This window comes from Dromaius novaehollandiae, chromosome Z (assembly GCF_036370855.1).
Source record: "Dromaius novaehollandiae isolate bDroNov1 chromosome Z, bDroNov1.hap1, whole genome shotgun sequence".
NCBI lineage: Eukaryota > Metazoa > Chordata > Aves > Casuariiformes > Dromaiidae > Dromaius > Dromaius novaehollandiae.
Window position 1 is genome coordinate 17,379,121 of NC_088132.1, and position 22,594 is coordinate 17,401,714.

At 37.9% G+C, this 22,594-nt stretch overlaps 1 long non-coding RNA gene across 2 annotated transcripts; it reads right to left on the reverse strand.

Annotated features, from left to right (window-relative positions):
- Positions 1-2,297: 2,297 nt before the first annotated feature.
- On the reverse strand, positions 2,298-22,441 carry LOC135324860 (uncharacterized). 2 transcript variants are annotated; one of them, XR_010386095.1, is made up of 4 exons: positions 22,187-22,441; positions 16,701-16,767; positions 8,233-8,332; positions 2,298-4,392 (listed from the first exon to the last, which is right to left on the reverse strand). It is a non-coding gene; the product is annotated as an uncharacterized LOC135324860 (long non-coding RNA). The 2 variants fall into 2 exon arrangements; XR_010386096.1 differs by lacking the exons at positions 16,701-16,767; positions 22,187-22,441 and adding an exon at positions 12,585-12,717.
- Positions 22,442-22,594: the final 153 nt, after the last annotated feature.

Genomic DNA, 22,594 nt, shown 5'->3' on the forward strand with positions numbered 1-22,594 from the left:
AACCTCTGCACTTAACATCCTGTTCTTCCTGACTACTGACATCCACTGCTCCTGCCAGCAAGGAAAGGTGAAGCAAAGATAACAACTCTTCTGTTACTTTGAAATGTTCTTTGCACTATTAATCTCTCCTTCACAGAAGCAATAAACACCTGAACTCCTTCACACATATCCAATTACTGTGTACCAATTCACGTGTGCATTTAGTTTGTCCTCACCCAAACCACAACAACTTGTTACAAAATACCTAAACCCATGAGTCAAGTATCAAAATAACAAAACTGGTTACAGCAAACCCTGTATCATTAATATTAAACTGACATTGTATACATACTCTTCTCCTTAATGCTTGTATTTTTTAGTTTTATTTGAGTACCACAATAAGGATAAAAATCCTATAATATGCCTTGACTAGTCATTTAGCTAAAAACTCTGTGTTTTACTACAAATAATACTACAAGGCTTTCTGTGTTAACACTGACATTCTTTGTTCATTTTAATTCACAAACTAACACAATAAGAAAATTGTGGTTTGCTCTGAAGATTAATTTAAATTCCTTCCTATCATCCAAAACTGACACCGTATTTCAGCCAATATGCTTCTGAACCTTTAAAGTACAGAACATAAGGGATATACTGAGTCAGGCTACAGTTTCACCTAGAACAATATTCTGTTTTTGATGGTACCAACTGCAGTTATCTAATGAGGAATACAAGAGTAGGGCAAAAAGGTACTGATATTTATCTGGAATATTTCTCTAGCCACGGACAGTTAGGAGCCTGAGATTTTTGTATTCAGTAGTTCTCAACAGACTTTTTTCCCAAAATTTGTTCAGCTGCCAACCGATCCCAAATAAACTTTTAGTGAAACAACTGTAACAATTTATTATTCAAGAGCAGTCACATTATAGTCCTTCCTTTCTCAATTTATTATTCCTTAAAGCCATAAAAAGCACTCATACGACTAAGACATTGCAACAAAGCATTTCATAGGAAAGGGAGATTGCATGAGTGGATTGAGCCATAAAAATTTAATAAGGAAATATAGGGCTATTGTAAGAATAAATAAAAATATTTTTAAGTAGTCTGAACAAAAAAGCATGATGAGTTTCTTACAACAGTATATAAATACATATTAATCTAAATCAGTTTTCTAATCTAGTGTGCAAGCCATCTTAAAGTTTCCAATAAGTCACTTTCTGTACTGAGAAAGAATATTTTTATGCCAAATTTGAGGAAAATAATTTCTTGGTGGTGTATCCAACTCTAAACATAGCAGATTTACCTACTTATTTCAAATTCAATATTCATTAATTTGTTTGCAAAAGATAGCTAGGATCTGTGCTGAACAGAGAATCTCAAGCACAGTTTCTTTCTATTTGGGATAGAAAGATATAATATTTGATATAATTGCAATATAATTCCAGCAAAAATACAAAACGTGAAACCCCCAGAACTTTGGGAAACCCCAGCACAACTATACTCATGAGCTCTTGCATGCATTCAGAAAAGAAGTTTATAGAAATCTGCTTATTCTACTAAAAATAAGTTGTATTATTATACAATACTGCTTCTTGTGTTCTTGTTTTGTTCTGTAAAATATTTCTAAAGGTTTATTTCCTAGACTTTAAGGCATACTGAGGATTTTAAAAAATCTGAACTATATGGATGGCCTTGCCTTTACAGATTTTTTTGTTAGACTGTAAAAAGCTTTGTTTTTTTCCCTTTTGAATAAAACCATAAATCAGTGAGAATACCATGATCAACACGAGACACAATAAAGCAAAACAAAACATGCAGATATCTGCACTGATACTTGCATGTTTTGTTTTGCTTTATGTCCAGCATATGCTCAGTTCTGTCCTGATACAGGATTTTTTTTTTCCTACAAAAATTCCTCAACAGAAAGAAAGGTGTTAGCAGTTGAAATAGCTACCTCCGATGCCTTTTTTAAGAAAATTACTAAGCCATCACCACTACTTACAGACAGCTCTGGCCTATCAAGTGAGGAATGCCTACCAAAAGGCCTCTTAATGGCCAGTCTTATCTGGAGTATTAATCACACAGAGAGGACATTCTCATTAACACACTTTCTTATCCTGAAACTGTCTTAAAATGCAGAGGCATAAGAGCTGCAGAGTATCTCTTTTAGCTTGGCTGTATCTAATTTGCTACTGAAGACCACCTCAACTTCTACCAGTAATGGTTTTGAGGCTTTTCTTTTCTGTATCTTTACCCATCTTCAATCCTTAAATACGTAAAAGAAGAACAGGTCACAGAAATCTTTTTTTTTTTTTTTTTTTAATTAATGAAGAATACATATGCTTGTTAGCAAAAATATTTTAGCCCTTAGAAAGCAAAAGACAAAATATGACATGGTTCTTGCTTTTGAGCTTGTACTACAAACATTACTACCTTTGAGAGGTCGTTACTCTTTGCTTAGAATGAGATTTGAAAAGTGCTGTGGCTCTCACTGCCTAAAGGTATATCCACCTTATGTATGAAGAAAGGAATTGCTTCCTCTTCTTTCTGAACTTACTGTTTTAAGTAAAGGAGGAATACATCATACTTCTTTCATAAGTAATTACCAGCTGCTACCAATAGGGGGAAAATTAATTCTCACCAGTGCATCTGCGTAAATTATCCCCTGACACATACACCTGTATTTACTGAGGTCTGAATTGACCTCTTTTGGGTTTTTTTTTGATCTCTTTATACCTTTATACTAAAGGTTAGCAGAACCACGAACCGCATAGAAACTGCACCCAGAAAATAGTTTTTATATTCCTAAACATAATAGGATAGTTTTGTGAAATGTTCTTTGGATATCATCGCCTCAGAATACAGTGTAGTAGGATATGCAATGCCATATTAAGGAAAGATAGGCAACTTCTAACTATTCTTGACTTCATAATAACCCTCAGGAACTTAATACATCCATTACTGCTGAAGGGCTAGGAGCCATTTTTTGCTAACTACTCTTTTGCTGCTATTCTTTCACAGACCACAACTGGATCATAAAATAAAATCTACATTAGTACATCAGATAACACACTGCATGTGGGAGATTTCTCACAGTGGTTTGCTTTCAGGACTGCCGTGGTCCATGGAAAGAACAGGTAACACTATCATATCAGATAATGTAGTATAAGTTGTTTCTGTAAGAATCATTGTAAAACTTTGTAAATAATTATTATTACAATAAAACATTGTAAAACAGTGAGATGTTTGTTAGACAACTTTGTGTTTTATATATTAGATTAATATATCTTTAAGTTTTTAAGCTACCTTCCTTATCTGGCAGTCCCTGGCTGATAGTCTTTTACTTGTTTTGAACTCAGAAGGATCCCTGTACTTTGTTAAGGGCTGACACTTGCAAAACTTCAAACTTTATTCGTTTCCAGTTATTTGATAAACTGGAACTACAGTAAAACTGAACTGTGCTTCCTCCGATGATTGTATGACAAATGCCAAGCTTTGATACCAAACTTTGTTGTTTTTGTACCGGAGAATTTTTACTCTCATACACATCCACATCTTCAGTTTCTTCATGGTGCAGCCTTTGTTTTCGTTGTGCTCTTTGAAATACAAGCCTTAACAAATCTGCTATGTACCACACTTGCAAAGTCAATGTAGCAGTCTTTGAATGTTTTACCATTTGAGAGAGTATGTCTCAAAGCATATCTGATCTCAAAGTAATAATCATTAAATCTCAGTAGAGCCAGTGACCTGGGACCATACACATTTCTTCTCTTCAAAGTGAATGTAGCAAGCATAACTACTTAGGCTCTGGATATATTTCTTGGATACACACACATAGATATAGGTACATACATAATTTACTACCTCTCATATTCATGTTTAACTATTCAAATACAGTTTTCTTTTTCTTTTCAAATAAATTATTTGTGCAAACTTTCTGACAAGTAGGGAAGAATGATATAGCGAGTTCTGAAGGAAATATACGTCTGTGAAGGAAGGAAGGAAAGAAGGAGGAAGAACTGTAAAAAAATCCCTAAGACTCTAGAGAAAAAAAATGTGTAGAAGATAGAAAAATATAAGCATTTTTGAATATTAAGCTCAGAGTAAAGTCCTTCCAGTCCTCCTCTCTGTGTGGCAGGAAGTGAACAAAGTACAAATATTCTGCTTCTTAAGGTACTAAATGTCCTTAATGTCATTTGTCAGTTTCCTCTTTCAGGGAGCAGTGAGGTCCATCTGTTCCTTAAAGGCAGGCAAGGCGGAAGCCAAGGGCTACCCCAGTGCGGGCAGTGACCCCACCAACAGGACATGATCCCGTAGGGTCTGGACACAGTAGGCAGAGTCAAGTGCTCATAACAGGGTCCATAGATGCTCCCAGGCAAGGCATGAACTAGGTTTAGAGTCCATCCACGGAGTCTAGTCAGCAGCAAAAGGAAACAAAGCCAGAGACAGGACCAAAGATAAGGCTACAACATGAGTCTAATATCTATGCAGCAGATCAGGCTAGGGACACATTACAGCATTCATCCAAGGGACCTAATGAGGAGACAAGCCAGTTACAGTGTAGGTTACAGACACATCTAAGCATCAAAGCCAAACACCAGCACTCCTCCAACACAGGTCAGGCAGAGGCTGAAGGCCCAGAGCTGAGCTTAAGTGCAGCCCCTGGGCCTGTGAGGAGAGTGTGGGTGTAGGCTCCAGGTGAAGCTGGTCAGCACCATTAAGGCCTACTGGTGCATTTAGGCCTTGACATCCACTCATAACAGAAAAATCAAGAGTGTGGGTAGGTATGGATTTTCTGTAGGTTTGGTTTATCCACATGCATTAAAATGATTTTTAAAAGCTCCTGAAGGATTCTGAGTCTCTGACAAAATAGGTGTCTTAACCTCTCAAGATGAATTAAATCCTCTTCCTCTGTGTTTGGAGTTGGGGATTCCCACAGTCACCTTTGGTTCCTACAGAGCAGAGATGGTGAATTACCTACAAACGTCACTAGGTTTGTTCTCTGATTGCCATCTTGCTCCCTCACGCTGTGACTAACTGAACTGCCACACACCTCTGTGACAATGCTACAACACTGTAGTAGTACTCTAGGGTAGTGCAGCTGCTAAAAATCTATAAAAATCTTTTAAAAAGTCTACACCTATCCTCTGTAAACATTCCAAAGTGAGAAAGGAAAAAATCAGGAGGATCTATGTTATATTCCTTACGAGTTCAGAACTACTTGCTGCTGAGTGGGTGATTTTCTAGTCTTTTTGTCTCTTGCTCTTTTTTAACTTGGCTCAAAGGTAAGCTTGATAGACCTTGAATACTAATTCAGTTACTTCATACATTATACCTCTTATCATGTTATTTGTGTCCATTGACTTTTAAACACTAAATATGGCTCTATGATTAAAACTTTACTTCTTCAAATACTATATATCAATAGATGTTATCTATTACGAATATCTGTGTAATACACATTGCTCTGCAAGAATTTTTCTTGCCCAATCTAGTTTTATTAGGCAATAAAAAGTACTCTCTGGCACATTCAGATATATACTGTTACCCCAACAGGTGTATAGTGCTGACAAGGTACTGAGATACTCTTTGGGAAATAAACATCTGTCCTCTCTTATTCTTATCTAGGAGTTAAAGGTATTATGCAACAGAGTGCATAGATTTTGAAAATTCAGGAAATCTAAAAGGTTGTTTTTCAGAAAACTCCCTTCTGCATATGTGTGGGGTTTTATTTTATGTTATTTTATGTTAGAAATAGAGTTCCAACTTTTGCTTGTACTTCAAGCAGTATGCCACTACAAACTGCTGGGATGACAGCTTCAGCAAAAACAGTTTTCTTCAGTTTTTCTTTTGGAAAAAAGTGCCCAGTTCCCAGATGTCTATCAGGACTTTCAGTTAAACAGGTGTTAATGAAACCAAAGCTTGCAAGACTTTGACTAAAAACCTTTTCCAAGATCAGGTCACCTGCCTCTCACATTTCAGTGTTTTTGTTTTTCTACTACTCTTCCAGCATGATCAAGATCCTTTGGCCATAGCAAATCATTTACAAAGCCATTTTCCTCTACTGAGGAAGAGATTTGCCCATATTGGCATATTTGATAGATGTAGTTTAATAACATGTCTGAACTGATCTAAGATCTCATTGTCCCAAATCTAGGCTAAATAAAGGGAATGCTTCTCTTGGCCGATTGATTTTAATTGGTACACTGGAGGATTACAGAAGACGAGTATCACAGTCAGGGCAGTGGAGAAAGCAGGACTGCACAACCAGGATAGAGGAGTAAAAGAAACTGGACTGATTCTTTTGGTGACAGCAGCTGTTAAGGTTAGTTCTTACTGAACTGCATTTGCAAGTGGTTAGAGTATGTGTTACTTTAAAAACACCTAATGAACACTGCTGTGTGAGCCTGTTAAACACAGACCAAGATTGAATCAGTACTGCACTGGCTCTGGAATCAAAACTGAATAAATACTCTAATGTTACATAATGTTTTAGTTAACAGATAACTTAGAAAAGGCTTGAAATTTTAGAGTGGCCTAGCTCTGGTACTGGATACCTTTTTGCCACTTCTGTTAAAAAATAAAATGTAAACCCTCCAAATGTGGCTAACATATAAACTTTTCAAGGAATCAGTTTGCATATACTTCCTAGAGACTTCTTAGGGCTTGGCCATAACTTCTCTAAATATTCCATCTACAGTAAGTATGCTTTAGCTTGGTGTGGCATGATCTGAGCAGGATTTACCATTCACTTGTACTCCCTAAATCTGTCAGTGATTGCACATGTTTTGTATAGTTGTGACTGCAGATCTGGCCCAAGAGCCATGTAATCTTGTTGGTTCTGTGCAATACTGCTTTAATATACTTTGCCTCTCAGCAGGACTCTTTAATGTGCCACTGAGCCTTAACTAATTCAGATATTAGTTATTTTGTAATGGTACAGGCCTGAACCATGAAGAAGGGAATGGTACAGGCCTGAACCACCGGGGATGAGATATGTGTAAGTGCCTGCATGTGGTCGGCACTGTGAGAGGTAGGACTGAAATACCCTTGTGTTACCAGTGGTCCACCTATCTTTTTGTGTAGTAGAATGAGGCAGAATCCTGACTCAGATGAAGAAGGAACAGTAGTCAGATCTTGGGGAGTGGCTGGAAAAGCAGACTGCAGCAAGAAGCTGAAAAATACAGCTTTGAATAATTTACAGAGCACAATAAATTAGAAATGTTGATGACAGTCAGTATAGTTTATGTGGAAAGAGGACAATGGAATAAATAATTGGTGGGAGCAGAGATCAAGATACAGCTGAACAGTGGATAAGAATAAGAAAAAAGAACCTGGGGAGGCTAGGAAAAATTACAAATGTAGAGCTGAGAAAAAAATGTTGAATAACCACGCATTTGCTAAATCAGTCATATGTCCTATGGAAACAACAGTGAGTTAAAATACTTAAAACCAATATGCTAATGCACATGTCCAGGGACTAGATTAAACCTGCAAAGGAAACTCTACACCTTCATTTCCTGATTTTTGAGTATTCCACTTTATTGGATGTAAAATATAACAGATATCTCATAGTCTGTAATTAAAGTAGCACGGTATCATGCAAAGGTGGGGGAAGCAGAGAAGCCTCAGATGCTACTAAGAGTTCCTTTGTTGTATTTTAATGTAATGATGACATACAAAGGACCCTGTCTCATACCGTTTTGTTGTCACAGCCATTCTGTCAAAGAATGACATGGCAAAACAACAAACAGACGAAGAGAAGCAGGAGGATGCTATAATTTCCATACTCCTAGCACCTGAAAAATTAGAGTTTCGTATTACACCTGCTCTTATAGTACACTACACCTATTACCCATGGATTAATCTAAAATGTGTATCTTTATTTTCCAATGGGCACCAAGTTAATTAAGAGCAGTCTGTTAATTTCTTAGTACAGCATTTAGAACATCAGAGATTGCCATCTTTTAACAGTGCTAATACATTAGCCTTTGTAAGTGCAAATATTTAAAATGTATCTTCTCTGTATTTACGTTTACCAATTGCAAAATGACATTATGCAATACTGTCTTTGGCAATCTTTTTAAAAGCTGAAATAAACAGTAGGATCAACTCACCCTTATTTTTTCTTTGATTAAGGTTAACACGAATCAGAAACACTGCCTCTGCGAATTTTGCAGAAAGAAAGAGCACAATTGCACTTCCTCATGTGAGTGACAACTGCTTTCCAGAAAAGTGTGCCCCTACACTTACCTCTGTCATGTGGTCATAAAGAGCTTCCAGAAACAAAAAACATGATCCAGCTTAGTGCTTTAAGGAATACCTTCACTCTATTAATCAACATGGATGAAGTCTGAAATAAAAATAAAGGGTATAAATATGCCTTTCCAAAGAAAAAGTCTAGGATCACTTTCAGGGAAAGTAGTCAGCAAGGAACATTGATTAGTACAGTCTGTATCTCCTTGCCTAAGCAATTTTTAATCAAGGTAAGCAATATGCATTGTAAAATGGGACTTAGTACTGAAAAACTCTTAAAGTGATAGAATGCAGTATTGGTAATGAAAAATAACAAGAAAAATAAGGACAGATTTTTCTGCGTGCCTGGCCACATCTCTTTGCATTAGCTCCTTTAGCAAAGTAAGAAATAACCAAAGAATTAAGCACAGATCACCCATTATTAAGAAGCAGAAAACGGAAACTGAAAAATGATTACCCTCCATTTTGAGCTTCTCATCAGCCACAAGTACGATTTTTCATATTTCTCTAAGCATTTTCATTCATAAACTAGTCTGAACTTTTCAGCAATTTCAAAGCAGCAAATAGCTGTGGAAGAAACTGAATAGGCAATGGATGAAGAAACCTGAAGTAATTAAACATAGAGCTAAGAGATGTTAAAAGAGTGGTTCCAGATGGTCAGCAAAGCAAGAGCAAGTGATCTACGAAATAAATATAAATAGGAAATTTATGAAAACAACTGTTGAGTGTTTGAAAAGGTAGATAGCAGTCCACTGAAAAAAATGAGCATTGTCAATGGTCTGTTTAATTAAAACAATTTAAGAACCACTGCTTCAGAGATTCTATTTCCTTTTAAAATAATGTTACTGAGCTGAGATTTTAATTGTACTTAACATATTATAAAACTAACCCCCTCCCCCATGTATCCCTTTCCTAAACCACAGGAATATTTAAGAGGAAAATATAGGTGATTAGACAAGAGAATTGAATATAAAATCATCAGTGAAATCCTGTATTGCATGTTGACGTTTGTGTTCCTGTGAAACTCAATTATATAGAATTTGAAATGTACTATGATTGTCTATGACAATCTGTGGATGGCCAATAATCTACAAAAACTGACTCAGTTGGAGCATGACCTATTTTACAGACAGGGCAGCTTTCTGAGAAACTGAAGCAAAGTAAGAGAGAACAGTCTCTCAAAACACAGAACTCTAACCAGCACGTAAAAAGTTAATGTAAAATCTAATCCCATTGTTCTCCCCACCCCCATAGACAATCCTGTCAGATTTCACTAGATGCTCTTCTGCCCTGCAGAACAGAACTTCTGTTGATAGTGAATTTAGGAAGAGAACCCTGGTAAATTGTAAACTGCACACAGGTAGACAGTTACCAACAATTTTTCTTTTCTTTTCATAAAAAAAGAGTAAATAGCTGAGTATCTCCCCTACCATCATGGTCTCCCGTGCTACGTGCAACTCATTTCCCATGTGTTTATACCTTCCTGTTCTTCTATACTGAACATAGTTAGGTTGTCCTACCTGCCTGGAGCACTCAGGATCACTTAACCAGTTGGTATTAGAGCCCAATGAAACTGAATTGTGTCCGGCTTCTCACCATTCAAATGCAAAACTGCTACCAGAGTACACAATTGTCCAAATACAGAAGATTGAATATGTATTTTTTTTTCTGAAGTGTCAGATGTTGATCAGTATTGTAGAAGGCATTTTGTTCTACTAGTAATCATAATGATCATGGTAAAATCTGTGTACCTGAAGAGGACTTGGTTATACTTTAACACTGGCTGAGCTTCAGAAGACAAAGTAAAAAAATAGCCAGAAAAAGTATTTAAAATTGCAATGAGCTACAAAAAGTCAATAAGTGATGAAATCACCTAGGCAACAACAGGATTTAATATTTGTACATGTCTACCCCAAACGACAGAAATTATACTGAAAACAATTTTCAAATCCCTCTTCCTTCCTGCATAAACTTGACTACAGGGAAGGAACTATTACCTTGCTGTGATGGCAGCATTGCCCTATAATTAGTGCATTTTGTGCAGAAATAGCAGATTGGTGCTCCATCTTCTAAACTTTCTTCAGGTTTGGAAGTAGTAACTACACTAAATACCAGCAGTCAGGATCCTAGAAATCTGATGATTCTGAAAACATGCATTCTGTGCTTGGGGTTGTGCAAATATGGCAGGTGACAAGTGTGAGGACATACTTTCTAGGAGAATGTATCAGTACATTTCAGGGATTCAAGCTTACACCAGTTATAATCATTCTTGTGTCAGTTCTATTTTTTCCTTACATACCCTTATATCCTTTTTTTCTGCTTCTTTGCCTTCTCATTTCTGCTCACTCCATTTGCCTATTGTCTTCCTCAAAGTTTTCTTTCAAAGCAACTTTTCGCTTACTCTGTTGTTTCCTTTGCTTATACATTTGCATTCTTTCTTCCTGCTCACAGGTAGAACTGTTTATTTGAGATCCCACTAATCACAATTACATTTTCTCTATTCATATTTCATCTTCCGTTTTTATATTTCTTTCCATCTACACTGCTTACTTTCTCCCAACTACCACTTTTCAATTCTAACTCTGTGGATCAGAATAACAGCGCTGATTAAACCAGCTTCTAACTTCCTCAAAACAAACAGCAAGAATTTTAATACACATGTCTCTCTGTAAAAATAATTATAATCTTCAATTTTTAAAAACTTGAACATTTTTGAGTAGTTACAATTTTTCTCTTTTGCTACATGTAGGATTAGATTACACTAGTATTTTATATTTTGGGAAAACTAGTTTTAGTATCCTAAAGTGCAATAATGCTCATTAATATGTTCATTAATCATAATCAGTATTGCAAAGTCTTTTTTGAGGTTAAGGTAACTACCAGCTCTTTGTTCATAAGACATGAGCAGTCTGACCTCTAAGGCTCTAGGTTTTATGACAGCTCACTGTTGCCAAAATAAGAGTAACTTTTGCCCTTCCTTTCCTTTTCTCCCTCTCTTCTCTCCCTGTTCTCAGTCGTAAGTTTCTACCTCCTCCCTTGGATAATGAACCATTTCATCTTGCTAATCATGCAGAAAACTATCTTTTTCTGGATTAGTTTTCTGCTTAGTTAATGAGTTGGATCAACTAACAAAGAAGTCTGTAAGTGCTGGGAGCATCTGAAAGTGAGAAAGGAAGGAGCAGCAGCAAGGAGCTGGCTGTTAGATCCATTCACGTTCTCTCTTGAAATTGCAGTCTTAGTATTAGGATTTCCATTTACTAAAAAGCATCATTATAGTAGTCATCTAAAAAATCAGAAGTGTCTTTCAAAGGTTTGTGGTAGAGTGGGAAAAAGGAACTTTATTGTAAAGGACTCTTTACACACCTCTGTGTAACAGTCAGGTCCTCAATCTCTTGAATTTCATTCTTTGTGAAGCAATCTGTAAACTAACCTGAAAACTCTTGCTTACCAGATGTATGAAAACAAGCGTACGTCATTCAAGAATTTTCTTGTAGCATGCCTTCTAGCCAAAAAGAAGGGAAGTACATAGACAGCATGCCAACACACTGGATCAGACTGGTTCGCAGCTCCTCAAACTGTGAACCTGTACATTCACATTGCTTGTCATTTGCTCTTAGAGTGTCAGCTACTGTAGTTGGAAGATTAGTCAGATGCGCAGCTGACAGTGACACTAAGATCTGGCTGACACAGCTGTCAGACCCAACCTGCATTTCATTTTGCCTTGGAAGTAGGGGGGCGGAGTTCCTTCCCCCTGGGCAAAGTCCTGGAATAATTCAATGAGGACTTACAAAGTTTACTCAGGTGAGTAACACCTTTGTCACTGTCCCATGTACTCAAAAGCTTGCCTTCCTTTCCTGTTTGCTTACCAAGCTGTTTGTGTGCTCTCTGGTAGGGGAAGGAGGGTCACAGCAATTGCCAAGCAGTGATTAAATCAAGAATGTAGGCTGTGCATTTACAGTAAAAGCAGATGCAACAGCAAACAGACAGCAAGGTAGCAGGGTACAGTAATTGTTACTGTATAGGCGTATTTACAGAAAGTTGACATGGGGGCTAAGAATGGTGGCGTTGTAGAAAGTTAGCAAAGATGGGCAAATAGGAAAGAAAGACTAAAGGGAACTGCATGTACAGCTTACAGCGGCTCTTTTCCTGACCCTGCTCATCTTATTGCTCTATAGATTTGAAGCATACTCATGCAACATCTCTGCAAAAATGCCAAACATTGGCGAGGATACCACTACAACTAGATATTGTTACACTACTTTTTCTAAAGAATATAGGAATTCCCAAAATGCCTTTTAAGTTGGAAAGTAGAGAAGCACACCCTACAACTATCACAGGACTTAACTTACAGTTGTAGGTGGTGGTTCTGTATTCATTGATCAGCTTTCTTAACAGTACCTTCTACATTGTTCAGGCAGCTCAACTCAATGGACTGCTCATTAATTTGAAGTGAAATGATCCAGAAAAGTGTCACTTTTTATTTATTTCTAAATTCTGTAAAAAAGGTTTGAGACAAACAGGTAAAGTTATATTAGCAAAAGAATGCAGAAGAGAACCAATGGACAGCAACATAACACGTGATAGCTTGAACTGATTACTGTTGAAAAGAAGAGGTCTCACTTCATTGTCTGCTTCTCCCATGTGCTTTTGTGAAATCTCTTTACACTGAATGGCCCCTTTTATGTGCTAATTCAATTCTCTAGCAGAAAATTATCTGTTTTCTTACTTGCTTGATTAATAAGCTGAGTCTGCACGGCTGAGGGCGAGAATTTAGTGAATCCTAGAGCTGATGAAAGGTAAGTGGTAGAAGCGTACAAATACATGTATATGGAATGTGGTCTTCCCCTCTCAGGAGGAGCAAGGTGTTGGATTGGCCTAACCTATGTTATGAGAAATTGTGCTGTGTTCAACACAAATGCCACTAAGCCTTCCACATTTAGGGGGCAGATACTAAATTATAGCCCTGCACACTGTGGAAAGTCTCTCTGCTTCTGTTGGCTGTGCTTTTGAAACATACAAAATGTCACATTTCATTATCAAGCTACATTTTTGAAAGGACAATGTTTGGGTGCAGCCCAACATCAAGACTTGCATGTGTGTATTAATAATGTTACTGTTTTATTCTAATTGGCTTACTTTACCAGTGCTACAAGTAAGTTATGTACACAGCTCCCTCTTAAACTTCTTTCCACAGGTTTATACTATTCATACTGTTAGTCTTGGGCCAAACGAATGCTTTATGATGTTTATTGTAATACTATATACCATTTTCTACATCTGTCACTCTAACAGTTTGATTCTCTGTCTCTCACTGTTTTCCTTACCCTTTTCTCTTTTTATTAAATTACCCCATTGGTACATTTGATCATCTATTTGGAGCATGCTTTCTTCTGTACCTACTGTAGCTGTCTGACATACCTTTATTTCTCATATTCGTAAAGACTTTATCACTACAAAAATTTCCCCTTAGCTATCCTTTGTAGTTTCAGATAAGTCAATAAATTGCAGGGATGTCTGTGGAAGAATGATTTGGCTTAATGCCTTTGACTTTTAGCTATGAAGAGCTGTTCTTTACTTCAGGCCTAATGATCAAACCAAAAGAGACTGATTGTACAGAGTTAATCAGAATTTGAAAAATGGGGATTAGCTGGCACCACAGCTCACAAAAGAATTAATAGACAACATTGCATGACCTAAAGCATTTCACCATCTGTACTTTGCAACACATGGAAGAGCACACTGAAGTGATAAAAGGAACACAGAAGAATAAAAGTCATGTAGCAGTGGCTCAGCTGGAAAAGAACATTGCTAGTAGCAATAGGCTCTGAAATCAAATGATGAATTTCCTTCTTTTAAAATTCAAATGAAAGGTATGAACACAATAGTAGTGAAAGCTTTTGAAAATCTGCGTAGACAGCTGGCTTACTCATTTTAAAAGAAGTTCTAATTTGTGGTCCTGGTCCTCTAATTAATTCTATCGTGTCCCAAGACCTTGATCCAGTTAAAAAATTGGAGGCCATGCCAATTGTACAAGCCCCAATAAGATGAGTTTGTCCCAAACCTAAAATCCAGCTTTTTCATGTTTTTAAACTCCAGATATGTTAGAAGAAGGGAGGTTACCTGAGCCAGGTTTATTTGCAACAGTGCACTGTTAAAGCATAATCTCTTCAAGCTCCCTTCTCCTCAGAACTGTGAAGCCAGATCATTCGACATTGTTCCAGGATCTTTCATTTATACCTGCAACAGAGGGATTACTTTCTGCTTTCAATGTATCTTAATGAGGAGCTGATGGGAATTAAGAACTGAATCGGTACTCTGTCAGATTTTGCCCATATGGGTAAAAAGGGAGAAATGCAAGAGAATTAGGCTGACGAAAGTCTTTCATTTTTGTGGAACTTCTGACCCTTGCTTATCTTTCCTTGGGTGACCTCTAGATTGGAGCTGTCACTGATGTCATTCAGGTAAAAAAAGCTTGGACTATCGTCCCTTAAAATGTCGTCATTACCCTGGACAGACATTTCAAAGTTCCTGTATGTCTTTAAAAACACGGCAGAGAAGAATCAAGGATTTGCTCTTTCGAAATATTTAGCAGATGTTTCCATTCAATCTAAAAAAGGAGATTTGATATTACCCTAAAAATGCATATTATTTTTCTTAGCTATTGAGCTCAGGAATCTAACTCTCTGATACTTTCCATTTAACTTTTCTGGATACTATTTCTGGATACTTTTTATGTGTATAGTACAGACCTCTCATATCGGCATTCAGCAGATTAGTATAATTAGTATATATATCCCATCACTGCACTGGGAAAGGAAGCCTACTGGCACTAAAGAAACTTTTTCCATGTCCTTTCTGAATAGACACATGATGGTGCATAATTACTTACCAGGACTGAGATTGTGTGTGGGAAGAAAGAGTAAAGTGATAGAAGATATTGTATGGAATAGACGTACAGAAATACAACAATAAAAATTGTTTTTAAAAATTCAGCTTCTTATATTGACCTCAGAGTAGAGAAATATGGATCTTCAAGAGTGTTCATATACTTCTTTTAAAAACAGTATTTACAATGCACCTGCTTACTACTTGCATTTCCCCATATAACTTGTAATTCATATACATCAGCCTGCATGTAATATTTATTCCATTGCTGACTTCAGTCTTTTCTATTTAACAAAAACTTGCTTTGTGTGTTTTTAATAAAGTAAAAATGTACCAAGATGAGGATAATACTAGCTATGTGTTACTGATAGAAACTCTATTGACATTATCCTTGTTAGAGTCTAGTATAGCAGATGCTATCTTCACTGTTTTACTGACGGAAAGAATGACATAAATATAGATAAATATATTCAGTTAAATGTTGGATGAAGTCAGTATGAATTTCTGGACTTCCTCCTCAGGTACTCTGATGCTACAGGCATTATTATACCAGTATTAATGGGATGAACAACTAAGTCAAAGAACACCAAAGGCTAAATGAAATCACTTATGAGGCCACCTTATAGAGTTGCTTGGTTAGTATGTTCCCAGATCCTCAAGGGTTCTGAATTCATGTTACTTACTAAGAGATGTGACAGCAACAGTGCTTTGCATTTCATTAAAAATATTACATAAGTAAATTAAAATATATGATCCTTGTAAAGATTCTTGTAAAGACTATTGAACTAAAAATAAAGCTATAAAACTGTGGAGTATCAAAATCAAATCACTGAGTATATTTCAGTTCTTAATTACATTATATTAATTCTCAAAACATTCGGCCTTTAAAACTTCAAATTTAAGAACATTTATCTATTTTATATTAATTCCAACTACTTCTAAATCACAATTTAAATTATTTACTAAAGGATGCTTCATATGTAACCTAAAGCTAGTTAAATGTCTTACTACTGACACCAAACTTTTTGATGTCTGAAACACAATCTTAAATGCAGAAATGAGATTTCCTCCTTTGGATTCTTTTCTTGTATGATTCTATCTTTTCTTCTTCCATATAAGATACTATAATTTTGAATTTAAGTGAATTTTAGAAGTGTGGCAACTCTTGTTTACTATAAATTACAGATAATTTCCAGTCTTCAGGAATTCTAAAGCAAGAATAGATATTAGAAAATAGTATTTTGAGACATTACTTTGGGCCATGTAAACTTAGGTAAATTTCTCCTTTACACTTGTTCTGTGTAATGAACAGAAGATAAAGTTATTTCAGCTTCTTCCTGGATTATCGTACAAAGGGATTTTAAAAGCAAAAGATCATCGAATAAACAATGTAGCTAATGGATAGGTCATAGGAGTAATACCTTTTTAAAAACATGTATTCTTAATTTCTGCTTATGATCATGGGACTATTGGACTTCTCTGCAGGCTGACTTTCGTTTTAAGTCAACTGTGGTAGAGACCATGTCCATCACGTTTTGTGACTTCCTCAACTTGAAAAGCTAAGTTTTGTTAAACCCTACCTGCATCAGGCCAACAGCTGTGACTTCTTTTGATTGGAGAAGGCTGTCAAAAACTTTCTGCACTGCTCTAGAAAAAAATACAGTATTTTACTCAAACTGATTTAATAAAAGAAAAATTCCAGTTTGGTTAAACATAATCAAACAACTGAAGACAGTTTTTTTCTTCACATGTTGAGACATTTTTAGCAGCAGACAGGCTAAACTAGATTGTTGGCTCTTTTCTGCAGATTCTGCTAATAGTACTTGTCCAATTAGTGTCTGGTGTTTCTTCTCAGCCTTTCTTGTGCAAGGCAAAACCACCATGAGCAACCCTCTCATTCACCTGTCCAATTATAAAGGGTAAAATGTGTCTGTGTTTTTGGATTGGGGACTCTATAAAGGGATTTAATTAATTTCTGTCACTTCAGCTCTTAAATCAGACCCTGGCAAAAAAGGATGGTGAGGGTCATATGCCACTTGTTTTCAGGTTCATGTTCATGTTTGCCAGAGTCTGGGTGCCTCATGAGCAGTTTACAGAGGGCTAATTTATGGCTTCAGTACAAGCAGATAGACTGTGGGAAAAGCTCAGCTTTCCTGGCTTTCTGCTGTTCCAGTCTGAGCAGATTAGTTGTTCTCAGCATGGAGAAAAAGACTCATGAACTTGTAGTGGACAAGACAAACAGAAAATAAAGACTGCCACCTATTGTGTACTGAAATGAAACACAGAATCTGTATGTAACAAAATAACATGCAGGCAATGCAATGGGGGATCAAAATAAGCAAACACAGGACAAGATTTCCTCTTTTGAGATCTGCTTAAAAGATCTCTTTTGAGATCTGCTTAAAGCACTAAGAGAGTTCTCCTAGTTGTTCCCAGTACACTACTCCACACACCACTGTCACTTTCCTAACAAAGCTATTAAAAGACTTTGGTGCCTCTAACACATTTCTAAACTGCCAGGAAGCACTGATTACAGTGAGGATGCTCTTGAGTCTGTGCCAAAATTTAGGGTTTAGAAAACTTTCTTTTCATGTATTTCAGTGGATATTGGTATCAAACAAAGCAAAATGATAGCACATAACATGGTGAAGTATTTAATGATCAGGTATATTTGCACCATTTTTAGGATGAGTTTACACATATTTATTCTTCTATTTACTTAAAATGAAAGAAAATTTTCAACTTTCTTCCTCATTTTGAGTATTAACCTTCAGCCTTGTTGTTATCCTGGTCTTTGTCTTTATGCATGTAAAAGATGATGGAAGTCACATGGTGCAGCTGAGAAAATAAGCAGATGATACTGTGAAAATTTTGACTAGAATACTATTAAAACTAGGTCAGACAGCTCACTCGCTGTACTGGAAGGAACAAAATTTCACTGACAGAGGGGAGACAAGATGACCTCATTGGGTATTTTTAATCTTTCATCCCTATTGTGCTACAATAGAAACAAGATTCTTGACCATCTGGTAGGGATAGACAGTATTAAATTTTTCATACAACTAAGAGGAAGAGGACAACCAGACAAAGAAAAAGCCAGTTATCACCAAATAATGCAATGTAATTCAACTTTTGCTGTTAGGTACTATTGATGCTTAAGATGGCAGTAGTGACTCTTCCTCTCTAACATCAACTCCTGGTCACCAACAGACCTGAACCGACTGGGAGGCCAGAACTTGGGCTTGTAAGACTTAACACTGAAGAAGACTTGCAGTGCACTCTTCCAGCATAGTTCCCCCAACTATGTCCCCCCATGGACATCCTTTAACTGCCATCTGCAGCCCCTCCATTTTACCCTGACATCTTGCTTGGGAATGGGAGCTACTTGCTGAGAGGAACACTGTCTGGATAGTTAAGCTTTACCATAAAAGTGATCAATATTAAACACAGTAAGGTTTCGTCTATGTTTAATATAAAACAGCAGGAAGTCAAAATAAATACTTAATGTGAATTCTCAACTCAGAAGTGGTATTTATGATTATCTTGTCTGAACTGTTTAAGAGACGCAGAGAAATTCTCAGAATTTCTGCATGAAGCCTGTAAAATTTCTGCCTGAGTTGCAGCACTCCAACTATTTTTGATCTGGATTTAACAACTTTAAGGGAAAGAGGCTACTTATCTAATACACTTGAGTAAATTAACTCCCTATTTTTACTGCTAAATATATATACCTCATTTCCAGTCTAACTTTATCTTGAAGTCACTGAACTATATTAAACAGCTACGGTTCCATATGTGAATGCATTTACAGAATGCTTCTAAAAGAAATATGCTTACACATTGATGACATCATTTTTCAGATAATGTGACATAAATGTAAAACTGACAGAAGATACGTAGTCCAGAAAACAGTTCTGTTCTATCTTGTAGTCCACACAACCTACTAACTTATATAACCCTGCTGAACTGCATACTGACTGTTACCCAAAAACAAAGTTTACAGAAAGTTTCAGTCAGGATTACATTCAAACAGCCAGCATTCAAGTTCTGATTTATAGCTCAGTGTACTATAATGGAAATTTCAGCAAACTGCACAGACTACCCAGTAATATTCGGGACATGGCAAAAGTTGTCTCGCTGCTCTGCGCTGGCAGCATTGTTTGCTTCCTGGAGTTTGCTGCCACCTCCTGTGTTTTCGGCAGTATAGCAGTGGAATTCCACCAGAGAGATTTTTCTGCCCCAGAACAGATAGCTATGCTACTGACATGTTAAGCAAACAGGTTGCTTACAGTTCTGAAAAGATTTCTTGGCATTATTGGTACACAGTATAGAACTGACCTACATCCAAGAAGAAAAAAAAAACACTTTGAATCAAACTTGGATGAAGGATCATACTGTGTCCAGTTTTGGGCTTCCCAGTACAAGGCAGACATTGATATATTGGAATAAGTCCAGTGGAAGGCCACAAGATTATTGAGGACTGGAGGACAAGACATATGAGGAGCAACTGAGTTCAGCCTCAAGAAGAGAAAGCTTTGGAGTGATCTTGTTGCTGTCCATCACTATGTAAAGGGACAACGTAGGGAGGATGGAGCCAGACTCTCCTTGGAAATGCACAGTGGTAGGAGAAGATGAACAGATGCAAATTGCGTTCCAGGAAATTCAGACTAGACTAAGGGGAAAAAAATCACCATGATACCAGTACCAACACTGAAACGGGGGCCCAGAGAAATTGTGGAATGTCAGTCCTCAGAGATACTCAAAGCTCAACTGTACAAGGCCTCGAACAGCCTGTCTAGTCACAGCCATTCTGAGCAGGGGACTGGACCAGCTGTTCTTCAAAGGTCCCTTCCTGCCTAAATCATCCCATGATTCTACGTTGTTGCCTAATCTCAGTCCAGGCAAAAGGTGTTAAGGAAGAAAAGAACTGAGAATATTATGCAGCAGAAAGGCCATTTTTTTGGTCCTGAGTTTCTGGAATATCTCTCTGAGTAGCATGGCTAGTATTTATAAACATGTATTTGAGAGTCAACCCAGAAATCCATGTCTTTGGTGCCTGAAGAGCTGCAGAAGCCTATACTATGATTTCGGAAGCCAGTACTGCTTTGATCAGCAACTTAAAACAAAGGTGAGGGAACCGATAGCTTACAACCTTTTTCCACTGGGGCTGTGGTCGCATGATTAGGGTGTTACTATGCATAGTCCAAAATATGAAAGGCTGTGAAAAAAAAAGTACACAAAAGCCTACTTAAACCTCCTTAAGGAAAAAAATCTGCATGCCACCGGAACATGTCAGCAAATACAGAGGTACAGAATTAACCCACTAAAGTAAAGAAGGTGACCTGCAAGTGCTGAGAGCATTGTGCTACAGCAGTTTAATAAAGCTAAAAATATTGACTTATAGACCCTGTATAGCTTCATAAGTACAGTATTCTGAAGAAGGCTAATGCCTTATCTCCATCTAGCAAGAGGTGCCAAGCTACTGGCTCTGAAAAATGATGTGAAGGCATAGGTTCCCACAGCAGCAGCACACTAATGAGGGTTAGTGTGTTCAGACTACTTGTTTCCTCAGGCTGTCACTTAAAAGTCCTAAGGCAGTGGTACAGGAGACATGTGCTCAGGCAATACTACGATACACTACAGCCTGATGCAAGCCCAGATGAGGAGACAAACCAAGTCACATCACTGCTGTATCTTCTCTTCAACAAATATTCAGCATGAGGCTTAAGAGAGCTTACTCAAAAACAATCATATGTCACTCAGTCTGATCAATCTTTTGTGCTTTAGAATCAGAATCAGTGACAGCAGGAAAAAATGAGTGAAAACTGTATCCAACTACAGTTTTCTCTTTGAAAAAGCATTAAATGAATATTTTCTTCTTCATCGCTGCAAAGGCAAATGGAAGGAAAAAGGAGGCAAATAACCTCCTCTGTTTCTCCTGCTTATATTCAGTGAAATGATATTCCCTTCCTCAGGCAGATGAGGAGTATGAAAATTCATTGTGGACACTACTGGAAGTAACTCTGCCACACAGAGATGTTTAAAGATTGCATGAGTGTTTTCAAGACTGAAGATACAGTATACCCAGCATACTTATTATCACTTGAGGTGTAGTACTTCGGCCAAATGACAAAACACTGTAACTTTGCAAGTGAAGTTAGCTTATAGTGCTAGACAAGTTTCTTTTTTGAAAATATTCCTTCTATTTCCAGGTTCCATTAGTAATTCCATTATTAATGACTGGTACTGTAAAAAGTCTTTGACAGTTAAAGATAAAACTAAGTCTAAAATAAGACTTGTTACAAAAGATATGTTTTAAGAAGCATATCTAAAGAGGGCTTACTCTTTATATTTTGTTCGATTTTCATTACTTTCTGTAGCACAGATAGTGACTTGCAGCTAAAATGGAAGACAGAGGGTACTGATTAATAAGAAATTTAAATAAAAGCATAGTACACAGTAAGAGGACAACTGATTTATTTTAGCAGCATCTTAAATGATCAAAATTATATTGTGCTGTAGCACTGCAGAAACTAAATGCACAATACACACATTGCATAACAGGACGTAGACTCTGCAAACACTTGGCATGCAAGGAGAAAAGCAACATTAAAGGTTTCGAAACAAATACACCCCGATACAGCAGCACTGAGTGATAAGGTTATGGGTTGATGTAAAAAAACTAGGATAAGCAGGTGGAAGACCTAGGAGGCTCGCTCCAACAGATGTACCATTTCTAGGTACCAGGAAATTCTTGCTTATTGAATTCAGGGATTGCAGAGGTTTACAGCTAACTTTGTTTGTAACCTTATGGTTTGTATTTTGTTCACAAGTTCCCTGTTGGGTGCCACGGTGTTTCCAAGTACGCCCACTGTGGCCAGTGGAAGGCGATGACTGCCGTCTCTTCGAGGGCACACGCTGCTTTGTAGGCGCTGGGACAAGAGCACCTGGCAGAGTGTGCACGACTGGAGAGACAAAGAGAACGCAGCTGCAGCCCTCTTTCCTCTCCCCTCAGCAACGGCCCTCCTCCATGGTCAGCTCTCCCAAAGCGAGTTACAGCACTCACCCGGCCCGCTGGAGGAGCAGGCCGCTCGCACGACTGCCTGCAACGCCGCGGCCGGCTCCCGTAGGCGCCCGTCCCTGCCCAGAACCGGATCCGGTGCCGGGCCGTGGCACTGACCAGCACAGAGCGCCGGGGACCCGACACGTTCCCCCCCCGCCGCTACCTGCGCGCCGCGCGACCTCGGCTTCCCCCAGCGAACGTTAACGCTCCTAACAGCCGCCAGCAGCCGCTCAGCGCCGGCGCCTCTCATTGGCCGCCACAAGCAGGCGAGCCCCGCGCCCCGCCCCCCGCCCACCCAGGTAAGCACCCGCGGCGGCCGAGGGGCTGCCCCGCCCCCTTTCCTGGCCTTACGGGGGTCAGCGGGGAGCAAGACGGAGCGCTGGAGCCACGTGACCACCCCGTGACGTCACC